The 11243-nt window shown below is 37.6% G+C and overlaps 1 protein-coding gene across 1 annotated transcript in view; it reads left to right on the top strand.

Annotated features, from left to right (window-relative positions):
• Positions 1 to 450: 450 nt before the first annotated feature.
• Positions 451 to 11243, top strand: part of LOC126372758 (prolactin-releasing peptide receptor-like) — a 133769-nt gene continuing 122976 nt past the window's right edge. The window contains exon 1 of the mRNA XM_050018634.1: positions 451 to 804. The gene's annotated coding sequence lies outside the window, so the exon portion shown is untranslated. The remainder of the gene's footprint in view (positions 805 to 11243) is intronic.

The raw sequence follows: 11243 nt of genomic DNA, 5'->3' as shown, positions 1-11243 counted from the left end.
AATCACAAACAAAACACAATCGTGTATTAGTCTAGAATCTTAGACTTTATATACCTAAGTACGATAGTTATACAAAATCAGCAGGTGCCAACCTTCGAATAGCCGAGAATATTCTATAGAATATATATGGAAATACTGGATTATAACTGAGTCTCAACATAGACAGACGTCGTATTCATCATTTTAATTAAATTCGAAAAATTGTCAAAAAATAATTGTTTACTTACTATACATGTGTATAGTAATTTAGATTTTCCACAATTTCTAGGTTGCTTAATATTTTTTGTAAACTTTGCCCTAGTTATCTATCCAATTGTAGCTAAGGAATTTTTCTTTTCAGCCAGCGCATTACACCAAACTTATAAGGCGGTTTTTCAAAATAAGAACGTCGGCTGTAAGCTGGCATGGCGCGCCCCTATAGAGTGGCGCTCAGTCTGTTCATAGCTTGCGTCCAACGCGCACGGAAAGTCGCGCCCATACGCGGATAACTAGCGAAAAACTTCTTGCTATACAATCTCTTTTCACAACACAGACAAAAATACTAATAAGATAATATTTCGAAAACTTAAGCAAACTTTTTCTTTAAAACTGGAATTTTCTTTTTTATCTTGTTGAAAGTTTGAAAAGTGAACTGCAATTCGAACTCTTGTTTTGTATTAGAGGGAAACTGAAGTTTGTTTTTGGAGAATTTTTAATAATGCAACGTGAGTAGCGGGTTTAAAAGTGAATATTTAAAAACTTGGGGGTCTTAACTTTTATACTTTAAGTGTCATCACGAGTTCTTGGCGATTTTCCACAAAAGGGGTAAGAATTTTTTATCTGAATGTTCATTAATAGATTAGAAATAAATAGTTCTTTAATTAATAATTTTAAAAATTGAAGAGTTTCTGAATTCGAATCATAATGTAATAATGATGTCATATAGGTACACGTTTTGGTAACTCCATTATTTTTAACATATTTTTGTTTATTGTTTAAAATCTGTAACGCTTTTTACAAAGTTGATTATTTTTATAGAAATGAATGAAAGGTCCCATCAAGTTCAATTTATTTTTATTTTTTTTGCCCGATACACCAACCAATAAATTAACCAATTTTAGGGAATAAGCATTTGATTGATGATAATTGTGTTCATTATGTTAATGGATCCCATAAGGAAACGTCTTGAGTTTTTGAAGGCATTAAATGACTGAATGAACAACTTTTGGGAATTAGATTTATTTTACGGGTAGGTTATGGCAACAAAAGAAAAACCAATTAATGGTAAGTACTAAGACATTCATTGGTGCTCGGTGGCGCAGCGGTAAACGCGCTCGGTCTGCGATTGTTGAAGTTAAGCAACTTTCGCAAAGGCCGGACATAGCATGGGCGACCACGAAAAAAAAAGTTTCTTTTTTGGGGTCACCCATCCTATTAGGTACTGGCCTTTGCGAAAATATTAAATTCAACAATCGCAGACCGAGCGCGTTTACCGCTGCGCCACCGAGCTCCTCATTGATGGTCATATCTAAATTGCCTTCAAATGATTCGTATATTGCCCAGTTCATAAAATAATACATATTATCTAGTCTTTATCCCGACCCGCCTATTCTGTGTTTTTGTTACCTAACCTGAATTAATAGGGAGGTAGTTTATAACAGAAGAGACTGTCATCTGATCTTCCGACCCGAGGGGGAAACCAGGAAAATTACAGATTAAATGCGTATTTTTTTTTTGTAATTTATGAACTACTTACTTCCCAGCATTTGCAAGAAGGCCTGGACGTGACCAAGGCAAATTATAATAGTCGCCTACAATACTCTTAGACAGAACGTGACTTAATTACTTAATTGTCTACAACTGAGGTTTAGCGTGAACTATTTTGAGATTTTTTAATATCCAGGGTCTAATAAGACCACATTATTGTCCCGACGACCCAATTACTCTAGCCATAGAGGCGGCCAATCAGCTCGCGACACCAAACACTTCAGAACCCCGGTACCGACCTCGCCGGCGTGATCGACGATTTCCCTCATTCAGCGCTTATCGCTATCGACCCACTAGGGTTGATTAATTCTTTCAAATATTTTTCCTCTCAGACGACGCCCTGAGCCGAGGTTCGCGCCCAACAGGGCACCCTCAGGCCTGTTGTCTTAAATTTTGTACCGGGTGAGAGCCCTCAGCGCTCCCCATTTGTCCGGACAAATAGTTAATGCCATCTGCGGCCAATCTACAAAAAGTCATGTCAAAAACAAGCCTCATTATTGCAATCGAACCATGTCAGGGGCCTTTGACGGCTCAATAGTAACCCTGACACCAGAGTTGATTGGGTTGGTGAGCCACCTCACAACCCACGCGACAGAAAAAGACTGCAATTCGTCTAAAAAAAAATTGCAATATGAAATTTGCAGATATGAAAGTAAGTGCGCGATATTAACAAATAGGTAATTGCTTTTATACTTAGATGAATTGATTGAATTCGGCCTTTTCAAACCCCCTGGCTTGAAATAGCAGATCGGCATTTTCTATTCGGTGCGACTTAATATTTTGAAGGTTTGTATTTTGTTATCAATTGATACTGCTATCCAGGTCATACAACTGTGGCGTAGTTGTACTGATATGACACTACTGTTATCGATTTATTGTTTAAAACGCATCATGCAATAACTTCAGGTACTTATTAAGTGTTTGATTATTACAATGTACCTAATCTAGTTAACATAGATAGTCCTGGGTTCGATTCCCGTTGGGGACATATCACTAAAGTTACTTTGTGGCACCTAGTTTGGTTATACATTACAGGCTGATCACCTGATTGTCCGAAAGTAAGATGGCCCGTGCTTCGGAAGGCACGTTAAGCCGTTGGTCCCGGTTACTACTTACTGATGTAAGTAAGTAGCCGTTACATGAGCCATGTCAGGGGCCTGCGGCTCAATAGTAACCCTGACACCAGGTTTGTTGAGGTTGGTACTCCACCTCACAACCCACACGATAGTAGAAGAAGATAGAGAATGTATTCATTTATATTTATTCAGTATATTATGTTGTCAAAAAAATTAACGAAGCCTGGTGATCTGTAAGGCAGGCGTTTATCGATCTCTTAGCGTTGTCCCGTTTTCACGGGGTCCGCTAACCTAACCTAAAGATTTGACAGGTCCGGCTTTTTACAGAAGCGAATGCCTCTCTGTTCTTCCAATCCGCGAAAGCAACAAGAAAACTTTCGAAAATCATTGGTTTAGGCCTGTGCTGCATTCATAGGGTCCGCTAACCTAACCTAAAAAATTGACAGGTCCGGCTTTTTACAGAAGCGACTGCCTCTCTGTCCTTCCAATCCGCGAAAGGAACAAGAAAACTATTTCGAAAATCATTGGTTTAGGCATGTGCTGCTTTCGAACCTGTGACCTCACAGTGAGACTCGAGCATTTTTCCAACTGAAATACCACAGCATCAGGGTACACAGTAGGATAAGGAAATAGGTGAAAATAATAAGACAGTCTTCTTCTATCGTGACAGTAATTTTAATAAAAAAAGAGAGTATTTATTATTAGAGGTCGCCACAGTTAAAATACAAAAACCGTAGGGGAAAAAACTTACACGAAGTTACTTATTAACAGAAACATAAAAAGAACAGGAATAATAATACTAAAATATAAACAAAATACCGATATTGCTGTTTTTGTAAGACGACTACGGTTCCTTCGAACTGGGCTACCACGAAAACAAATATAGAATAAAATAGGAATAATAATAGAGGAATATAGCCGTGAACTCATGTTATGTTACCTGGTTCTCATGTTAATTTTTTTTTGCTGGTCCTTCGTATTACAGACGACACAACTCTTCAGTTTAGGGACGCGGGAATAAAAGTAGTTGTTTGCGTTTGGACCATCATAAATTTCTAGTAGTAATATTTATTCAAATGAGTGATACGTGTTAGCTCAAAATACAGAGTTATTCATTTGAAGGGGCAGAGATAACAATAGCAGACTAAAATTTAAGGCGAACATATTACGCGTCAAAACCGCTTAAATGTTCTTCGCTTGACTGCTCACGATGTAAAATGAATTTTGTACGTCAAGTATAAGGTTTAGTATTGTTGTAATATCATCTTTGTTTTCTTTTCCACGAAGATCGTAAAGTTATGAAAGTCAGCACTCTTGTCATTAAGTGTTTCACTTCCATAGACTTGTTCAAAATTAAGCTTTAGAAATAAGTTGTAGGTAGGTACTACTGATTGTTTGTCTGTAATGGCATATTCGTTCATTTCTATTCCTACGTTTTGTACAGTAAACTTAAAAAAATATATTATTAATGATTCATAATTGTTTATTTAACAACTGCAATAATAATAAAATAAAGATTTTATCGCCGCGCGTGTATGAAACGATTGATGTACCATTCAAGAGTAGTATTTCTGGATCAAAACAAATAGAATAGTCTGCTTAAGTGCTTATTCCATTTTGTCGAGATTTAGTGTCTTAAAAACTCGAAAATGTTTTGGAATATTTTTATGGTCATACAGGCAGTCGCTTTTCTAAAAAACCGGACCTGTCAAATCTTCAGGTTAGAAAATCGGACCCTGTGAAAATAGAAAAAATGCTAGGGAGATATATTTTGTGAGTATTTAAGTGGGATGGATTAGTTAGATTCATAATTGGACATGGTAGTTGCTGATAAGACTGAGACCAAGGGGGTTAAAAAGGTTACTCATCTAAAAAAGCAATAGTGCTGTTTGACATTTGTTTGCATTGCGCACTTACTTTCATATGCGCAAATGAATAAACGATTATCGTCAGATGGGCGTTTATCTGGGGGTTAAAATGACCACATCGAAGCAATTCATCTAAAAAAGCAATATTGCAATTTGACATTCAATAAACAAAAATAAAATCTTCAAGGATCACAGAACTAACTTCCATTACTTCATTCGTAGTCGATCGTAAGTTTGTCTAGCCAGTTACTTCTCTGCTCGTATGTCATTCTCTAAAAGAAACTTTACAGTAGCGTTCGAGATTTTAAACTCACTAAGATCTATTAGCGTAGTTCAGAAAGCGTAGGCTTTTACAAACTTATATTTTTGATAAGAAAACTGTGACACCCGTCAGCCTGGGGCAGTTTCATGTAATTATTATTCAAGTTGAGTCCTTTCGTGATATTAATACTAATCATAAAGGTAAAAGCCCAAATAAAGGTAGAAAAGGTGTCAGCGGTGATACTTAGGCATCGCAACGGAACCACGAAGCATCGTGTAGTATCGCTCTTACAGCGTTATCCTATTTTAATAGGGCCCGTTTACTTATGACAATTTGATTTTCCCACCCCCGCTCTATTGAGTACCCTCAAGCCTGTTGTCTTAAATTTTGTACCGGATGAGAGCCCTCAGCGCTACTCATTTATCCGGCGAAGTAGCGAGTGCCATATGCGGAAAATCTACAATAAGTTTCCAAAAAAAAACCTCGAAGGGAAAACTAGCCAAATTACAGTTTAAGTCACATACTCATACACACATACATCAAAAACACATCATTTTGTGTTATGTGGGTTTCCTTACGACATTTTATAATTATTATGTTGTATTTGGTTGATGAATTTTAATATTTGAAATAAATTAATCTAATGGCAATAGGGTCGCCGCCTATTGCACGGGGTTTAAACATAGCTGGCTTCGGGGAAAAAAAGCGCGATGCTATATTATTTTATGTGACAAGCACAAACTATGGAATTCTATTTACTGGTGATCCATTATAGCTACCATTATACTACCATTATAGCTTCGCCCACTATGATCAAGATCTTCCTGCGCGCTCAATATTATTTTTATTGTAATTAATGCTTTTGGGTACATAATTCATTGTTTAGCCTGTCCCAAAGGACCTATCAGTCGGCTCTGTAGGGCATTGTAATTTGATACCTATTTATACTTTAATATATACGCAATACGCATGCAATATGCATATTTAATGATAATTAGATTAACACAATACTATAATGGATTGGAGATACCTTGGGGGTTGAAAAAGGGCTTGGTTATTCGCTTATAATACCTAAGTTATCAGATCTATTTTCATAATAATAACGTTATATTTGCCGTGTTCGACAGTAAAGTAGTTAGTACCATTTGCGGAAAATCTGTAATAAGTCTCGCCAAAAAAAATGTCGCGTTTGCCAACGGTGACTGCTACTGCATCAAACCCGTTCGCAAGCGGTCATAGACGATGATCGGCGAGTACTACCAAATATGCCCTCTACACGACCGTGCTCGCCTATTGTGTAAAGGAGGTATTATAATTCATTCATTTACTGATATTAGGCTGCTAAATTACTCAATTGTATAAAAATATTTTATGTTTATTCATTTTTTTTTAAACAACGTCTAGGGCCCTGTGCCGAGGTTTCCTTGCAGCTTCTTTTCCCCGGCTATGTAGGTTGTGAGAAGCTGCAGTAGTTTTAGGCGGATGAGACGTTCATTATGTAAAAATTGTCGATTCAAAGTGTAACTATGTTACCTACTGAATAAAGATATTTTTGAATTTTGAATAATAAATATAAAAGCTATATAGAGTCGAACAAATTGTACATAATTCGTACTCACGAACTAAGACCATACTAGACCATTAAATCGATTTGTTTGACAAAAACCAAAAAGAGCCACCATCGTAAATAGTTGAAGTTCGATTGTGAATATTATGACTAATATATCCTATTGTTTACCCCCCGATACCGACCCCGCCGGCGTGGTCGACGATTTCGCTTATTCAGCGCTTATCGCTATCGACCCACTAGGGTCGATTAATTCTTTCAAATATTTTTCCTCTCAGACGACGCCCTGAGCCGAGGTTCGCGCCCAACTGGGCACCCTCAGGCCTGTTGTCTTAAACGTTGTACCGGGTGAGAGCCTTCAGCGCTTCCCATTTGTCCGGCCAAGTAGTTAATGCCATCTGCGGCAAATCTACAATAAGTCACGTCAAAAAAAAAAACCTATTGTTTACCCTATTGTTTCCTCCATGGTTGTTGATGTTGGTCATCGGCCTCACAGCACGCACGATAGAAGATACCCTATTTTAGCGGTAAAAGGATGGGTAAGGATCCGTAGTTACATATAGTAACTCCAGTAGAAGTTCTCAGGAATACTAGTTTTGTGTAATATTTATTTCCAAATTTGTCTAGTGGCTGAAAAACATTATAGTATAAGCTTAGTGGTTTCTATTACTTTCCCTCAATGGATCATCCGAATCAAAGGTACATGGCATAGCGTACAAAAGAATATCACTCACTAATTTAGGACACGCTCTTGTCGGTGTAGCATTCTCATTGCTACTTTTTAGGGAAAATAGGACAGTGGTTTCCCCTTTGCCTTCCACCCAGCAGTACTCTGCCTGACGCAAGTGGGATGGCGCCCAGAGTAGTCTATTTCAAAGCCGTACTAGGACTCCTGTCCTCCGCCCCTGAATAGTACCGGCAGTGTAAAATAATATAATAAATTATTAATTTTAACAAAGACGCCAAATTCGTTACAATCGCAACTTCGCAAAACCAATTGTTTAACGTCTTTATGCAGGAAACACCGAATCCCTTCGAGGAAAGATACATTCAGCAGATTAGGTGGACTAAAAAGGCCACATTGAAGAATTTCATCTATGCGCACAAACAAGTCAGTTTTGGACCGCCACGTTTATTAATTCTCAGTGATATATTTACTTAATTCATTATGCGACGGCTGTACCTCTGATGCCCTCAATTGGAAGTATAATAGTGCGCTTATGTTACGTAATGGTAGAATAATACCGACTTTGTTAATAAACCCGCAGTGGAGCAATGTTATGTATGTTAATGAATAAATATTTTTAATTTTTTTTATAATCGGGTCACCAGGATCATATTATACTACGTCCTTCGATATTATTAAAGAAAAATATCATTAATTATGAATAACAAGTGTCATTTTTGATTGACGTTCGCCCTGAGGTATTCATTACAGGCTTTTAACACTAATTGGTTCGCACTCCGAATCTAATTGAAGACTGCTGATTAATTAAAACTCTCTTCCAAAGTCTGAGTAGACTTGGTAGAACTTACCGTAAAAAACTTTTAATTTTTTTTTATAGTTCTGTCACGGTCGCCAAAATGTCGGCGTTGCAGGCGCTGTGTGGGTTATAATTTTTAGTATTGTGGCTCGTTGATAGGTTTGCTTCAATGAAACTGGTTCATTCTTTGGGGGTGGAAGCCTTGTTAATTGATTTTTAACGTACATTACATTGAAATGGGATTGGGCCGGACATGTTTGTCGCATGCACCCCGAGCGATGGGCACGGATCGTTACGCGTTGGGTGCCTCATGACGGGGACAGGCGTCGTGGTAGATCTCGAAAGAGATGGCGTGACGATTTGGATGCTTGCCGGAGGGATTGGCTGAAGTACGCACAAGATTGCGAAAAATGGAAAGAGGAAGGGGAGTCCTTTGCCCAACAGTGGGATCTTGTAGGCTACATTATATTAGATTACATTGAAGGTTGATGGTAGGGCTGGCGGAGGAAGACCTAGAAGGACGTAACTTGACCAAATTGGAGATTTCTTTGGAAAAAGTTCAGTACGATTTACTCTTAACCAGCGTGCACTTATGAAACGACTGATGAATGTGGAAGAATCATGAGAAGTGTGTCAGGATCGAAGCAAATGGGATTCTAGTCTATGCTTACCGTGGTGGGAAATATTTGTATACAGGGTGTTAGTGACATCGTAACGAAAACTTTGAGGGATGATTCAGATCATGATTCTGAGTTGATATCAAGTGGAATTTTCCGTCGCAAAAGTATGGATAGGAAAATAATTAAAAAAGACACAAAACAATTCATGAATTTTTTGACAGGAAATTCCACTTGATTGATATTCTGAATCATCTCCCTTAATATTCGTTACGGTTTCACTAACACCCATACCTACTTGTATGGCTACCGTATGTACTTGTACGGGGTGTAAGTGACATCGTAACGAATACTGAGGGGGATGATTCAGCTGATTATTCTGAGTTAATATCAAGTGGAATTTTCCATCGCAAATGTATAGAATTGAAAATAATTTTAAAAAACTAAAAAAAATTACATGATTTTTGCGACGGAAAAATCCACTTGATATCGACTCAGAATCATGGTCTGACTCATCCCTCAAAGTTTTCGTTACGATGTCACTAACACCCTTTATAAAACATACCTATCAATGTTTGTCCTTAATGAGGGACTTTTCAGGCTACGTTCCTCACAAATAATGTAGATGGCGCTGTAAAGATTTTCCCTCGTGTAACCTTCTAATTTCATGGATGACAGACATATGCATCTTTTATCTTTTTTTTTTGGTATAAATGATGACCCTTTTTATTACACCCAGGCACAATTACATAGTCAGCTTAGCCCGGAGGGAAATAGGCTTGAGTTTAAAATTTATCGTACATTACTTTTGATAGGCGATGTGTTTATATCGTGCGCGTACGCGATTGTAGTCAAAGTAGAATAGACAGGACAGAGTGAATGTCATAGACAAGATAGACTTCCGGAACAGAAAGGTCGTCGGTAATGCCGTCGGTAAATATTTTGGGATGCGTTCACGTTGACGTGAACAGCTTCACAACCAAGCAGTTCTTAATAGTTTTTTTAACTGTTACGTTCAATTTTGTGTCGTTGTCATTATTCTTATTCTGAAGCTAGATGCACACAGAGCAGGGAAAGCGGCACAAACGGGCCGATTTAAGTTCTATGAATACGGTTGTAATCCGGTTTAATTCGTTTCAATAATATATCCAAGTGATACATTTTGTACCGCTCCGGTGCACGAATCGAAGTGCGATTTATCAAATACTTCTATTTTCCGAGCTGTCTATAAACTGCTCGTCTAGAGTGCCCGTCTCGTCTCGATTTGGCGTTATCGGAAACATCCTGCCTATATTTAGCCATCGCAAACCAAAATCTGGCTACCGTATCTATCACAATTCCAATTCCACGAAAAACTTGGTCAATATACTTAGTTATGGCATGATAACAACATTAATATGAGGGATAAAATGCGAAAAGCACGATAAGGTAGCTACTTCACAGCATGTTTTGTACGCGATATATGGCAGTCAGCATTATTAATTGCATCTCATAATTAGGATTCCGTAGTGGCGCCACCAAAAAAATGTGCGCAATGTGTGAAAAGCAAATTTCAAATAGCAATATTGCTTTTTTAGATAAATTGCTTTGATGGGGCCTTTTTAACCCCCTGGTGTCTTGATATTGCACGGCGTCGTAGATCTCTGTCATAAGCATAACAAATTTGTTGGCGACGGGAAGACAGGCCCGCCGCACACTTCGTCTTTAATATTTTAATCAGTACTCGTTCAATCAAGAAATGCAAGAAAGTGACATATAAAGAAATATAAAACATCAAAAAAGAACAATTCAAAATATATACAACGATGAAAAAAAAACAAAAGGAATTAGCAAAGAGGTTGTTGCCAACAACATTAATTAAAATATTAACTTTTAAAATAACGCGCCCGCCAGGCAGGATGATGTGCCTAGAAAAGATTCACATCATCACACACGAACTGACTTTTTCTTACAATTAATTCAATACAAGCTGTACCTTCTGACTGTTATCTATGACGGTGAGTAGCTTCGTGAAAGATTGCTGTGGAATAGTTTCTTAATTACAACACCACAACCAGGGCTTGCAACTTTTAAATGTCATTCTAACTTTCATTCTAGCTGAAACTACAGGCAGAGATTTTAAAAAAGTTACCTATAGGTAGATTTACAGTTTCAGCAATAAAACTTGGGATAAAATTGCGTGATTTCCAGGATTTAATGACATTAATGACAGGCACTCAAAGAATGCTGGCGTGGAGTAGGTGTATTGCGGTTCAATCATTTCTTCTAAGTTATAGACATCCTTAGAGTAAAATAATGCAGTTATAAGTAAATAATGTAAAAAAATATAAGTTTCAAAACTAAAACCCGACTACGGGAAACACACTCTAAAAAATATGAAACAAGAAAATAGGTAGGTATATTTCTCTGATATTCTTCCGAATAGTAATGTTTAGAAGATTGGTATAGACAAATTAGCATACGACTGTATGCCATATATACATATATAGCGGGCACACACATAACCCTCCTTTTTGCTTCGCCGAAGTCGGGTAAAAACACTTTAACCTACCTATACGTATAATACATGTCTTCTTTTATCGTGACGATTGTGAAGTAGATTACCAACCCCATCAACCCTGGT

This window comes from Pectinophora gossypiella, chromosome 14 (assembly GCF_024362695.1).
Source record: "Pectinophora gossypiella chromosome 14, ilPecGoss1.1, whole genome shotgun sequence".
Lineage (NCBI taxonomy): Eukaryota > Metazoa > Arthropoda > Insecta > Lepidoptera > Gelechiidae > Pectinophora > Pectinophora gossypiella.
The sequence above is the reverse complement of the archived record's forward strand: the minus strand, read 5'-3'. Positions and strand labels throughout refer to the sequence as shown.